This window comes from Macaca mulatta, chromosome 14, assembly GCF_049350105.2.
Source record: "Macaca mulatta isolate MMU2019108-1 chromosome 14, T2T-MMU8v2.0, whole genome shotgun sequence".
In the NCBI taxonomy this organism is placed as follows: Eukaryota; Metazoa; Chordata; class Mammalia; order Primates; family Cercopithecidae; genus Macaca; species Macaca mulatta.
In genome coordinates this window covers 30,924,895-30,939,895 of record NC_133419.1, presented here as the reverse complement: position 1 = coordinate 30,939,895, position 15,001 = coordinate 30,924,895, and the positions used below count along the sequence as shown (strand labels likewise).

The window sequence follows — 15,001 nt, the reverse complement described above, 5'->3', positions numbered from 1 at the left end:
TTTTAAATCTTGATCTTGACCTGGGTAAGTTACATAGGGGCATGTCTGGGCAAAAATTCATCAAGCTGTGTATTTAAGACTCTGGACTTTATGCATCCTAATCTATAATAAAGGAGAAACAAAACAAAACAAACAAAATTCCCAAAAACTAAAAATAAAATAAAGGAAAAACAGGCTGGGTATGGTGGCTCGAGCCTGGAATTTCAGCACTTTGGGAGGCCAAGGTGGGCAGATCACTTGAGGTTAGGAGTTCAAGACCAGCCTGGCCAACATGGCAAAACCCTGTCTCTACTTAAAATAAACAAATTAGCTGGGTGTCGTGGTGCTCACCTGTAATCCCTGTAATACTCGGGAGGCTGAGGCAGGAAAATCGCTTGAACCCGGGAGGCAGAGGTTGCAGTGAGCCGAGATCGTGCCACTGCACTCCAGCCTGGGCGACAAGAGTGAGACTGTCTCAAAAAATAAAATACAATAAAATAATAAGATAGAGGAAAAACAAGCAATGCCTCCACCTCATATCACACAGTGAAGACCCCAAAATTGAACCCAGGTCTCCATAATTCCAAAACCTATGTTCTTGTCTCCTCTACTTTGTCAAATTCAGGAGACAGGGGCAGCACACGAGGATACGTGGATCTGCAAGCACACGACTGAGGTGTCTCAAACATCTCGGTGCCTCCCCTTTCCACTAAAGGAAGGGAGCCATAGGTGAAAAAAAAAAAGGCATAGGCAAAAGTCATGATGCTGAGTGGTGACGATGGAAACAGAAAGGTCTAAAATCACACCAAGGCAAACACCATCAGATCCAACCCAAATGTTTCCTTCTCTCGGAAGGAAAATCTCCTGGCTAACATGAATACTCCTAAGGTGACTCTAATGAAAGCCTTTACATCTGGCACAGTAAGGACAAAAACAACCCTGTCTTTGTTCAACTATTTTAGACACATACGGGAGCTTATGCCTAAGACCTGCCCCAACCTAAGAATCCAGGCAACTTAAATATCCCTACTGTGCTGTGTTCTCCATGTGAAAGCCACTGTGGCTGGAGGAGAAAAACTCACTTCTCAGAGCATTTTGCATCAATGAGAGGCAATCAGAAAGGGTATGAATGGTGGCCTGTGGCATGGTTCAGGTGGTTCATGGGATAATAAATAGCTACCACCTATTGAGAACCCACTAATTTTTTAACCTCAGGTGCACAAATTGGATTTATCATAATCCTTGGTTCATGACCATTTTTAATTAGTTATAATGTGAACTCAACTCCCAAACAAAAGCTAGAGCCTTGGCAACCATCTACATGCATCTAAACCATATGACCCTCCCTCCCCTAATCCTTCCCTTTCCCTCTTCCCATGACGCATAACCGTTATCTGTGTTTACCATCTCCTCACTTTCTCTCTTATATGGTATTTACTGTGCCTGTAATGTACTCCGTCAGCACATCTTAATATTTCGGGTTTTTTTTTTTTCGTAACCAAATGTGTGATTTATTTTTGGAAGAAAGTATTTAAAATTGAGGACTTTTTCCAGTAAAGGGGAGAAATAACAATAACAGATAATACCCTGGTTACAAGCTAATTACCACATCCTATACAATGTGGATGTGCTCAACATGTATTCAATGATATGAATAATGAACATTTGCAATTTTAAAATCCTAAATCACTTGCCAGTGTTGTAAATTCATAAATGCTGAAATACTTAGAAATAAGTATATTTTAAAAACTTTAGTCTGACGGTATTTATACATCAACCCAAATATTACATACAAATAATACAGCACATGAATGGACATTTTTGCTAATTTCCATTTAATTTCTTCATAATATGGCTGTCTGGTGTTGCATTAGTGAAGATGCTTCCTACAACTACACGGGTACCCCAGAGACTATAATGAATCACTTTATAGCATTCAAGGTCATCAACAGAATCCTAAATGTTGTTAGCATTCAAGGGTTTCGAAAAGAGTGTTGTTTGTATATGGTCCAAAAAATGCCAAACCAAATGATGGGTCAGTAAAGTCAGCCCAATATCCCTCAGCTAAAAGAGCACAGCAAATTTCCTCAGCAGCATTGATGAACTTTTCTAAGAGCACTTCTCTTTCAGTTTCTACTTCTTCACTCTAAACAGTCATATCATTCTTAGCTTTCTGTGTTACAGTCAGAATGATTACTTTGCTATTAGCTACTTCTGGAAACAGTGATTCAAAATCTTTTCGCCGCAATTCTGGACATGTTTGTATTGCACACCCTACTCTGGCACTTTCAAAGTTAAGTTTCTGCACTGTTAATTTCTTGTTCAACAGGTGCATCATTACCCTGAAATTCATTCACATATTGTGTCATCACAAACTCGTGTCTTTCACTTGATGAAGTTTCTGCTAGAAACCAGGCTTTTCTTCTGTGAAGCAGTCCCATTGAGGTGACAATCACAACCTACGTTCCCAGGAAGCTGGAACCTCTCATCTTGAGGTCCAAATGGTCCCACAGTTTCATCAGGCCACACGGTTTGAGAGCATATATCTGGAGGTGCAGTGGCCACGTGAGACTCATCTGAACCTGATGATCCTGCAGTTGAAAAGTCTTTGGGATTGACAACGTTTTAACTGAAGAGCAAAGTCCTGGGAGATAGGAAACCAGTCTGGCTCTGTTACAAAGCACATTGGCCAACTCTACCGGAGAGTACAGTTCACTAAATAGCTTTCCTTTGGTAAAGTTATTCCAGTAACCACCACTGTCTCCAGCTGTCCCAGAACCTGACTATTCCTGCCATCCAATATTTGTTTTTGACTTTATCTACGTTGTATCATGCTGTATATAATATTTTGAGCTTACTTTTTTTCACTTATTACTAAAGCTTATTCAACTCACATTTTTCCTCCTATTCATTCAATGTCAGCTGAGCCCATGCACCTTATGAGAAGCATTGTTTACACTTTTGCATTTCACCTTTACAACCCCATAAGGCAGGTACTGCTGTCATTCCCAGTTTATAGATTAAAAAACAAATAGGTTGAGGTACTCGCCCAGCATCACATTAAAAAAGCAGCCAGACCAGGCACAGCGTTTTGGGAAGCTGAGGCAGAAGGATTGCTTGAGGCCAGGAGTTCAAGACTAGCCTGGCCAACATAGTGAGATCTTATCTCTACAAAAAATTTTTAAAAAATTTTAAAAAATTATCTGGGCATGGTGACTTGTGCCTGTTGTCCCAGCTATTTGGGAGGCTGAGGTGGAAAGACCACTTGAGGTCAGGAGTCTGAGGTTGTCATGAGCCATGATTGCACCACTATACTCCAGCCTAGGCGACAGAGGGAGGGCCTGTCTCAAAACCAAAACCAAAACCAAAAACCAAAACCAAAAACAAAGCGGCTTACCTGGAGTTAGACCCAGGTTTGCTTCCAAAGCCCTTATTTCCCTACTGTAAGACTCAGGGTTAATGCTCACATATGGGTGGACTCCCTCCCCATGCCAAGGGAAGGGTAGCCAGAGCTAACCCCCCAACTGGTAATCATCATCACCATCATCATGACTAACATACTGGAGACTCATGCGCCAGGCCCTGTTCCAAGCATTTTAGGAGGTGTACTTCATGTAATCTTGTCCACAACTATCATATGAGGTAAGCATCTTACAGACAAGTAAACATATGAGGTAAGTATCTTACAGACAAGTAAACTGAGGCACCGAGATATGAAGCAATTTGTGGATTGCAATTTGTGGAAGCAAAGAAGAAGTGGATCCAAGATTTGAACCCAGGCGGTCCAGCTTCATATCCACACCATCAATCACAAGGCCCTACTGCTTCCCAGTTCACCGAGGAGGACAACCACCTGAGTGGGTGAGTGGATTCGGACGAGTGCTGGCTGAGAGGAGGCCTGTGCTGGGCTTGCACCTGGGTGGTAACTGCAGCACTCCTGGAACCTGGCTTATTTGTTAAGGAAGGCCCCGATTCTGGGCCTCTGTCTGGGGAGAAGAGTTGCATGCAGGGGCTGTACAGGGAAGGAGGCAGGGGTTGAGGAGGAAGAAGAGCAGACCATAACATGGACAGCCTCAAGGACGGGCACAGCTGACTGGCGGCTGGTCTCAGCCTGAGGAAATAACAAGGTTCTCAAAGCCAGGACTGGAAGGGCCAAAGGGCAGTACCTTGAGGAAAGATGGCACAAGCAGCTTTCTCAAAAAAATTCTGACACTGTTACTTATAATGCAGGATTCTTATTTGACCCAATAGCCTCATGCTTTTGATTAAAACTTTCAGCATGGAAAACGTGGGCTTTGAAGTCTGACAGTACTAATCTCAAATGCTGGCTCTGCTACTTGCTGTGTATGTGCGACCTCGAGCAAGACATTTCAACTATCTCAAGGCCTCGGTTTCCTCATTTGTAAAATGAGGATAAATAATGTGACCTACAGCTCATAGGCTGTAGTGAGGATTCCACAAGATACTGCATACAAATCACTAGTGTCCTGGTCACCTCATAGTAGGCATTTGGCAAATATCAACCTGTATTTTTATCACCACCAACTCATCATATTTGGTTGGAAAGATTAAATGACAGAGCATCCAATAAACATTGGTCATCTTTTCTAACACCTCTCCCCACCTCCCCCTATTCAAATCACCCTAACCATGATCTCCACCTTACCACCCACAGAGAAGATCCTTAAAGATCAGCCTGCTCTCTGCCCGGCCTTTCCCATACTGTACATCGTCAAGAGGGTCCTTTGCCCCATATATACTCTGAGGGGAGCGCAGAATAAAACCCACCTCCCAGTGATGTAGATGGAATTCACAAACCTGCCCGTTTATCTGGAATTGCCACAAGAGCTGCTTTAAAAATACAAATGTTGGCCAGGCATGGTGGCTCACCCCTGTGATCCCAGCTCTTTGGGAGGCTGAGGAGGGTGGATCACTTGAGGTCAGGAGTTCAAGACCAGCCTGGCCAACATGGCAAAACCCCGTCTCCACTAAAAGTACAAAAATTAGCTGGATGTGGTGGCGCACGCCTGTAATCCCAGCTACTCAGGAGGCTGAAGCAGGAGAATTGCTTGAACTCAGGAGGTGGAAGTTGCAGTGAGCTGAGATTGCACCACTGCACTCCAGTCTGGGCGACAGAGTGAGACTACTTCTCAAAAAACAACAACAACAGGTGTTCTGGCCAGGAACGGTGGCTCACGCCTGTAACCCTGGCACTTTGGGAGGCCGAGGCGGGTGGATCACTTGAGGTCAGGAGTTTGAGACCAGCATGGCCAACATGGTGAAACCCCACCTCCACTAAAAATACAAAACAAAAACAAAAACAAAAACAAACAAACAAACAAAAAACTAGCTGGGCGTGGGGGTAGTCCCAGCTTCTTGGGAGGCTGAGGTGGAAGAATCGCTGGAACAGGGGCAGGGCTTGCAGTGAGCTGAGATCGTGCCACTGTACTCCAGCCTGGGTGACAGAGGGAGACTCCCTCTCAAAACAAAACAAAAAAACAGATGTCTTAGCCCCACTTTTATAGGTTTTCACTTAATAGATTCAGAGTGGGTTCCAGAATATGAATCTTATCTTAAAAACTTATTTATTACTATTACTTTTATAGAGAGACAGGGTCTCACCAGCCTTGGAGGAAAAAAGCAGAACCATAGCCTAGGAATATCAACAGCAGGAACAGTGGCAGTGAGGGTAGCAATAGCACTCCCTAAAGCCCCCTCCATCATCTTGAAATCAGCAACAGTATCTACCTCTGCAGGATACTGTGTGGTTCAAAGGAGAAAATGCAGGTAAAACATTGTAACACATCTAAGTTCTTACTATGTGTCAAGCCTTATGTGAACTGTTTTATATACATTTTGCTATTTTGTTTAAATAGTCACATCATCCCTGGGAGGTATTTTTTAAAACATCATTTCTCATCATGTTGACCAGGCTGGTCTCGAACGCCTGGCCACAAGTGATCCTCCCACCTAGGCCTCCCAAAGTGCTAGGATTACAGGTATGAGCCACTGCACCCAGTCCAGAATCAATTTTTAAAGTGCTTCAAGATGTTTCTGCAACCAGCCAGCTCCGGCAAGGAGTGACTTAAGGGAAAGGGGAAGAAGTATGTGGGCTTATGCTACAGGTTGCCACACCCCACCCCACAGCACATCCTTCTGAGGCCTGAAGGGCTGTGGGGACAATGAAGGCGACCACAGCACAGATGACAAACAAAGCAACTATTTGGCAAGAAGAGTCCGAGTTACCCATTAACTACGAGTGATCTGTCAGTGCCAGAGAAGTCTCACAAAAGATGATGGTGTGGTTCATGGGGAGGGGGGGCCCTCAGTGAGGACCCAGTTACACCAATGGCAACACAGTCATGCAATATCCTGGCCTTGTGTCCTTCCTGTTTTCTCTTTGAGATTGGTGCCTCTCTGAGTAGAACCATCCCTGGAAAGTAGGGATATCATCATTTTTTGGTGCCATTTGGATTCCCCCACTTTAAACTCCTCTCTTGTAACAATGGTGATGAAAATTACTGGATTCCCTACATATGGTTCCAAGTTATTTGGATTTCATCACTAGTGGCAGATTTAGCACATTTTGGATGCCGGCAAATGAGTGGCAATTGCATAAATACATGAGCACTTCACACCACAAATTAATCCTATAGAAATAATCCAGCTCTGATTATACTGTTTGATTGGGTAGTGCTTGTTATACAGCTGGAACCAGCAGGAAGGCGGCAGGCTGGTCACCATGTGGGGTACCAAAATGACAACTGCACAGTCATGCTTTATGACAACTGCACAGTCATAATTTTTAGCCCCACTATCCTCCAAAAAAAAAAAAAAAAAAAAAAAAAGGAAGGGAAGAAGGAAGAATAAAAAGACCACATAGAGTCCATAATATGCAAGTTTAACTTAGACACTCACTTTACACACTAAACCCCTTCTGGGTCGCTTTTTCTGACTAGACAGATAATACATTCTCAAGGAGAAAACGCGAACAACACATAAAAAAATGTACCAAATGCCATTGCTGGGAAGCAACAATGATGAAGACGGCAACAGTAGCTCATAGCTGGTGGCTGCTACCTGCCATGTGCTGGGCTGAATGCTTTACTTAGCATCATCCCATTTAATTCGCACAACCAGGCTGCCAGGTAGTTTTAGTATAATCTCTATTTTGCAGATGAGAAAATTGAGATATTGCAAAGTTAAATAATTAGCTACATGATCTAGCCAAGTGAGTGGTGGAGTCAAGGTGCGAACCCAGGACCCAGGTGTGACCAAATATCTTTTCAGAAGGATCCTTTCTCCAGCTCAAGAGAGGCCTCTCTTGGTCCTACTCTTCTCAAAGATACTCCTCCCAAAGCCACCCTTGGCTAAGATTTCACTGAAGGCTCTGTTAGACTCAGTCCTCATGGCAAAGGATGCCAAAGGACCACAGGGCATGTGAAGCACTAAAAACTTTAACCTCAAGTTTCGAGGAGCCTCAGATTCCGGCAGTAGCTTTCCTGGTGGCAGCTTTCCAAGTAGATACCAATAGGCCAGCTTTAGGCAAACACCTCCGAAGAGAGCTCACCTCCCATGGTGGAAGAAACAGTCCCTGGATGAAGGCTCAGAAGAGCTCCTAGTTCAAACAAACAAACATCCTCTGATTTATGACAAGAAGCCAATCAACAAGCTCAGTAGAAAAGATGAGCCTTAGAGGAAAAACACAGAACCCAAGCCTAGGAAAAAAGCAGAACCAAGCAACAGTACGGTGGCAGTGATAGCAGCAATAGCACTCCTCAAAGCCCCTTCCATCATCTTGAAATCAGCAACTGCATCTACCTCTGCAGGATACTGTGTGGCTCGAAGAAGAAAATGCAGGTAAAACATTGTAACACATCTAAGTTCTTACTATGTGTTAAGCCTTATGCTAACTGTTTTATATACATTTTATTATTTTGTTTAAATAGTCACATCATCCCTGGGAGGTATTTTTAAAAACACCATTTCGCTGACAAGGAAACAACTTGAGAGGGGCTAAGTGACTTGCCCGAGGCCATGCAGCTTGGAAATCATAAAACCCAACCTTGTGTCAAAGGTCCAGAGGTTAGAGCCACAAGAATCAATGGCCTTAATCTCCACTTCCATGAATCTTCTTGTTTCTGCAAACAGAGGGCTTCTGAGAAGCTGGGGAATGGTTAAAATTTTTAGACCTGTGAAAACCCAGAAAGCTGGCCCCAAGTGACCCACCGCTGACCCACTCTAATGGCTGTGTTGTTGCACAGAACTGTCTGCGATGATGGAAATGTTCTATATCTGCATTGTCCAATATGGTAGCCACTCGCCACTTATGACGAGGGAGCACAAGAAATGTGACTTGCATGACTGAGGAAATGATTTTTTTTAACCTTATTAAATTTTAATACATTTAAATATACACATGTGGCAAGTGGCCGCCATACTGAACAGAGCAGCTCTGTGGCTCCTCTCACTCACAGCTTGTCAGGTCTCCTGAGCACCACAAGATGAAAAAGTTCTACAAAAACTCATGACTTCCCAGGCCAGGCCTCAGTGTGAAAGGAAAAATAAAATAAATTTTTCTTACTCCCAAGTAAATGCCATTGCTCTGATCTTGGAACGTTTTCAGCTGGAAGAGAGAAATGGCCATTTCCAAAACAAATGACCTCTCCCCATTTTCCCCCCTTTTAAAGGAAAAAGATTAAACGTGTAAAGCGTCCCCCATTAAATTACTTAGGAAAGGTCGCTACATTTTCTGGTGACAAATGCCTTTGGCTTATGATGACACAAGGACACTCAAACATGGTAGAAAGGAAAAGCCAGAAGGGTAAACAAGAAGAGGTCCTACACTCTCCGAGGTATCATAAATCAAGGAAATAGACTCAAGGAGCTAACAGCTTCCAAACATTCTTCCTCTTGAGCTATTTTAAGCAACCCACACACACAACATTTCAGAGGCAATTTCATTCACACTAACAGAAGAGAAGCAATGTGCTTCATAGGGTATTATCTTTAAACACGCAGAGAAACAAATACCTACCCCACAGGTCTCAGGCCCAGCTGGCTGGCCACCCCACTGGGCGATGTTACTATTTTCAGCCCCCCGGTAGCTTGGTTGTTGAGACGCAGCGAGGGGTGCTTTGGCCTCGCTTCAGTTCCTCTTGTCCTCTTGGGCCAACCCATTCATTTCTTTGCTCAGGAAATCACTGCATGTGCTTTGTCCCCACCCAGGCCACTCCTGAGGTCAGGAGGCCACAGGGCAAATGAGGACTTCAGAGCTCAAAGAGCCCGGCTGTGTCACTGACTAGCTATGTCACCTGAACTTCTCTGAGCCTCGGTTTTTTCAGCAGCAAAATGGGAATAGAGTATATATGATGGTAAGAATCACATGATATAATACATGTGAAGCACACGGGCCGGGGCCTGGTGCTTTGTAAAAGTTTGACCCAGGGTAGGTCTGTGCTGGGTATCAGAGTTGAGAATTCAGTCTCTTGGCTTCTCTGGCTGGGGAGGGAACATGCAAGGTTGAAGAGTAGAGAATCAGGGGTAAAGCTGCCTGGATTTGATTACAGTCTCCACCACTTGTCACCTGCATGACCGTGAGCAAGCTACCGAACCTCTCTGTGACTTTGTTTCCTCCTCTTAAAGATGGGAATCACAGTATTCACTTCATTTGCCAGTGCGGTAAATAATACCATATGGTGTCACTCCCATTTCATTTATTTATTCATTCATTCATTTTTTGAGATGGAGTCTCACTCTGTCGCCCAGGCTGGAGGGCAGTAGTGCGATCTTAGCTCACTGCAACCTCTGCATCCTGGGTTCAAGTGATCCTGCTGCCTCAGCCTCCCGAGTAGCTGGGATTACAGGTGTGCGCCACCACTCTGGGCTAATATGTTGCTCCCATTTTAGATCTAGCCCTGCCTTTTTCATGTAAACCTAACAATTCAAGCTTCTCTGGAGTGTTCTTTGGTGATCCCTCCAGATGAGTGAGCCAAAGCCGCTGTGGCTGTGAAGTAAAGGAAAGTCACCATCCTAGGTGGGGCAAAAAGACATACTCCAGAACAAGGATCTTTTACCACTAATAATAGTTAATGTCTGCATCCTCACTACATACCAGGCTCTCCCAGGAATGCTACCCACATGGTCTGGGCCTCATGCCAGACCATTTATTTCAGAATATCTGGAGGTAGGGCCTTAAGACAGACAGACACACATACACTCACTTTTTTTCTTTTGAGACGGAGTCTTGCTCTATTGCTCAGGCTGGAGTACAGTGGTGTGATCTGCGCTCACTGCAACCTCCGCCTCCCAGGGTCAAGTAGTTCTCCTGTCTCAGCCTCCCAAGTAGCTGGGATTACAGGTGCCTGCCACCACACCTGCCTCATTTTCGTATTTTTAGTAGAGATGGGTTTCACCATGTTGGCCAAGCTGGTTGCGAACTACTGACCTCAGGTGATCTGCCTGCTTTGGCCTCCCAAAGTGTTGGGATTACAGGCTTGAGCCACCACACCTGGCAGACACTTTTATTTTTAAGCTATCCAAGTAATACTAATGTGAATCTAGGATTGAAAATCACTGAAACAACAACCTTATGAGCTAGAAACTATGGCAACCCCATTTAACAGAAGAGGAAAACTGAGGGCAGAGACACCAGCTATCTAGCTGGCAATCAGACAGTGACAACTCCTTCAGACCCCATCTCTTAGACCCCCTGTGCACCCTGCCCCTGCTGAGAAGCAGAGGTCAAAGCATCCAACAGGCACTTGGACACTCCCAAACCATTCAGACACCACTCCAGGCCCCATGCCTTCTCAAATCACCTAAGAGCGTTCTTTTTCTGGCCAAATTTTAGACCCAGACTTGACCTCCAGGAATCCAAAGCTGCCTGAAAAATGGAGTCTTGCTTTCCCAGCATTGAAGGACACAGACGCAAAGTCACAATGATCCACAGAACAATAGGACTAATTAAACAGGCCCCATTTTAATGACAGGAAACAACAGAGTTGATGATCTTTATTAAAGGCTGCTGGCTGCCTATAAAAAAGCTGGAAAGCAAAATTTAGGGGCTCTTATGGCCATCAGCCAAAGATTGTAAGACTGAAAATTAAATCTCTATTGTCTGAATCTCTATGCAGCCCTGCTATAATGAGCCCACCCTCTGGAAGGGCAAAGAAGGGCGATGTTTCAATCCATCATATGACTAATGAACTTCAAGGTGGCCTGTCTCCCAGCCAACTTCCTATTTTTTTTTTGGAGACAGGGTCTCACTCTGTTGCCCAGGCTGGAGTGCAGTGGTGTGATACTGGCTTACTGCAGCCTCTGCCTCCTGGGCTTAAGCAATCCTCTCACCTCAGCCTCCCAAGTAGCCGGGATCACAGATGTGTGCCATTATACCTAGCTAGTTTTTGTATTTTTTTGTAGAAACAAAGGCTTGACTGTGTTGCCTGGTCTGATCTCGAACTCCTGGACTCAAGCCATCCACCTGCCTCGGCCTCCCAAGGGGCTAGGATTACAGGTGTGAGTCACTGTGCCCAGCCCAACCTATTTGATATCTGTATGTGACTTGAGACAGACAACTAAAACCACACTGGGATCTTTGCTGCAGTCCTGCTTCTTCCATACATCGCTTTCCCCACTTCCGTCAATGGTCACTCTCTCCTTCCAGTTGCTCAGACCATAGCAACTTGGTGTCACCCTTGATTCCGCTCTTATACCTCACACATCCAAGCTGTTGGCAAATGCCAGTGGCTGGTCCTGCTGCTTCCACACTTGATACTAAAGTCAATTTCCAACACAATAGAGAGAGTGACCTTGCGGAAATACAAATCAGATCAAGTCACTCTGCGCTTGAGTCCCTCCAATGCCTTTCAGCTTACTCAGAACTAAAAGTCAATGAATGATTACCCAATGGTCTACCCCACTAACCACCCCACCATTTCCTCTCCCAACCACATCTCCTGCTTCACTCACCCCAGCCACATGCAAGGAGCTTCTCCTTGGTGCTCCTCGAACCCACCAGGAACGTTTGCTATTCCCTCTGCCTGGAGCTGTCTTCTCCAGCCAGGCTGGCCTCATGTGATTCCCCTCGCTCTGCCTCGTTATCCACAGGGACTGCACCCTGCCCTCCTTCAGGCCCCTTTTATTTATTTGTTGCATCACCAGCTCCTGGAACAGTGCTCAGTACACAGTCCTCAATAAATATTTGTTGGATGAACAAATGGATGTACCCCAAACAGAACTCCCGGCCTCTCCCCTACCCAGTCCTCAGACTCCCCACCCCCTCCAACATCATTTGTCTCCTCAAAGAACAGTGTTTGTGGTGGTAGAAAACACTAGTTAGGATACTTTACAAGCACCCATTGGACAGGTGGGGGACGTTGCAATGCCTTCTCAGAGGCAGCCCTACCCCTAAGGCCTTCTCACCTGCTACTGAATTGGGTCCCAGCATAGTCCTGGCCTGCCCAGCTGGTACTCAAGCTGATTAAGTCCAGAAGAACAGCTGCAAGCAACTTGCTTCCAAATTGTGTCCCCATGTATGACTTTAATTACTCAGCTGCCGAGATGGGTTGAAGAAGAAAAAACCAGGTCCCTGGCTTTCACAAAAGCAACTCTTTTTTTTTTTTTTTGCCGTATATTCTGCCTGTCCAGAAGGTTTCATCGATTTTCAACTTGGGATCTGAAGGGTGGATGGGCTGGTTGGGGAAGAGAGACAGGCAAGCCACCCCATTTCCCTAGCCTCTCATACTGACCTGCCCAAGCCCCGTTCAAGCTATGTGACTGTGAAGTAGATCAGGGTTCAGAGCCTGTGTACCTCGGAGCATGGAGCTCCATGTCTCGGCCTTCAGCATTCCTGGCAGCCTGTCATCCTCAGTTACTCTTTTTCCCTCCTCTTTGAAACACCGGCCCTGCCAACGGCAACAAACAGCATTTAAAAATATCCTGCTGGATTATACAGCTCTGCCTTCGAAATTCCTCACAATGCCTGTCTCTGTCCCACATCGTATAAAGAAGGGTGTAGCATATTTAATTTTTTTTTTTCTAGCTGCTCCCCTGCTATAAATACCCAAGTCTGGGTAGGCAGGCTTCAAGCACAGGCTGTATGAAGTCACCTCGGAGCTGGATCTCACCACAGTGCCGGCCTGCCAGGGCCTGGACGCAGCTGTCAAGCACTGAAGCATGAGGTCGGTCAAAAGCATGTAGCACTCATTTTTCTGGGGAAAGGGGCACAGGAAAACCCCCAAGTACAGTAATCGCAGTTAATCTTAATATTAAAAAGACAGTGTCCAGCCCTATTACCAAGCCAGGTCTTCGGAGAGCTCGTCCAGCACCATCCTGGGCTGTTTCTTTCCCAAGGATACTAATTCTAGGGCTCGACATTAGGAAAATGACTGCACAGTGTCCATGTGGGATCTAGAAACATTATCGGAGACAGAAAGGCCCTTGGGGAATCGAGTTCCACCTCTCCACACCACAGATAAGGAAACAGATCCAAGAGATGGAAGGATTCACGCCAGGTCACAGACAGGGCAAGCTCTACCCCAGGATTTTCTGGATCCAAATCCTCACATCTCTGTACTGGATTGTTCCGGATGCTTGTGCATGTACACCCGCTTGGTATGTGAGCCTCAGGCTTGTGTTTATTAATAGCTCTCCTCATAGCAAATACTAATTTTCATATTTTTAAAGGTACAGACTAAAAAAAGTTGTAAAAGTTTCAATAAAAGCTTGGCTTCAACTGTAGGGAGGGTTTTCATGCACTGAGAGGCCCATTTCAAACTCTTTGAGGTCCAGTTTAATGTCTTGTCAACTCTAACCTTATAGGTCCAGACTTCCAAGTTTAGTTTTCCTATTTAATTTTTCCATCATGGGCCTGACTCTCCTCAGCTTACTTTTAGAAAGCAAACCATGGGCCAGGCACAGTGGCCACACCTGTAATCCCAGCACTTTGGGAGGCCAAGGCGGGCAGATCACTTGAGGTCAGGAGTTCGAGACCAGCCTGGCCAACATAGTAAAACGCTGTCTCTACTGAAAATTTGAAAATTAGCCAGGTGTGGTGGCACCTGCCTATAATCTCAGCTAATTGAGAGGCTGAGGCAGGAGAATTGCTTGAACCTGGGAGGTGGAGGCTGCAGTGAGCTGAGATCACACCACTGCACTCCAACCTGGCTGGCAGAGTGAGACTTCGTGTCAAAAAAAAAAAAAAAAAAAAAAGTAAAGAAAGAGAACTATGGGCCTCAAGTCACTACAAATGACTGTGTATGTATTTTTGCAATATGTTCATGACGTTTCTCTTTGTCAAGTGACAAGAAAATTCCTTCCCTTCATGACACTGGAGTCACAAAAAAGACCAACACCTGAGTTATTAGCTAAGCCATTGATGACCTATCACATTTTATTATTGTCAGCAGAATTCAGCTGCACCTTAGGGACTCCAATTCAGATGACAATTAGCTATAAGGTGGTTCCACAATATTAAGCACTTAATATGCTTGAAATCTTTATTATCAATGCTCTGGAAACACATTAACTAAGAATTAAAATGTCAGCATCTCTGAGAATTGAGCTTTCATTGTCCAAAATAATAAACCCTAAACTGGAAGTTGAATATTGTAAATATCAGTCAGACTTAAAAGCAAAAAACAAAAAAAGTTCTGGGACCATCTTCTCTCACCCTGTTTTATGCTGCTCTCTCCTTCCACAATTAAGAATCCTGCTTTGGCAAGAGTCAATCCAATGGCCTCATTTAACACGTTTGCCAGTCTTGACCTTCATTCTGTACTGGGATTGCTTTGGACTGAAATGCTACGTTCAGGGCCATGGAAGAAATGCAAAGTCAGAGCCAAATTCAACAAGAAAAGAAGGGTTGATAAAAGCCTTGTTCTTCATCCTCTCTCAACCCAAGTTTGCTCGGTTAAGGTTCTTTTAATGCTTTTACTGCTAGGACAGCAGACGGGTGCATTTTTGAGGTCAAGCTTTCAATCACCAAGAGGAGTAATTGGAGGTCTGAGGCCATGGTTAAGAT

The 15,001-nt window shown here is 44.8% G+C and overlaps 1 protein-coding gene and 1 pseudogene across 1 annotated transcript in view; both read right to left on the bottom strand.

The window, feature by feature from the left end:
• Positions 1-15,001, bottom strand: part of ABTB2 (ankyrin repeat and BTB domain containing 2) — a 213,959-nt gene that overhangs the window by 188,964 nt on the left and 9,994 nt on the right. The gene's annotated exons all lie outside the window — the stretch shown is intronic.
• LOC106993293 (cobalamin trafficking protein CblD pseudogene) lies at positions 1,669-13,356 on the bottom strand (annotated as a pseudogene).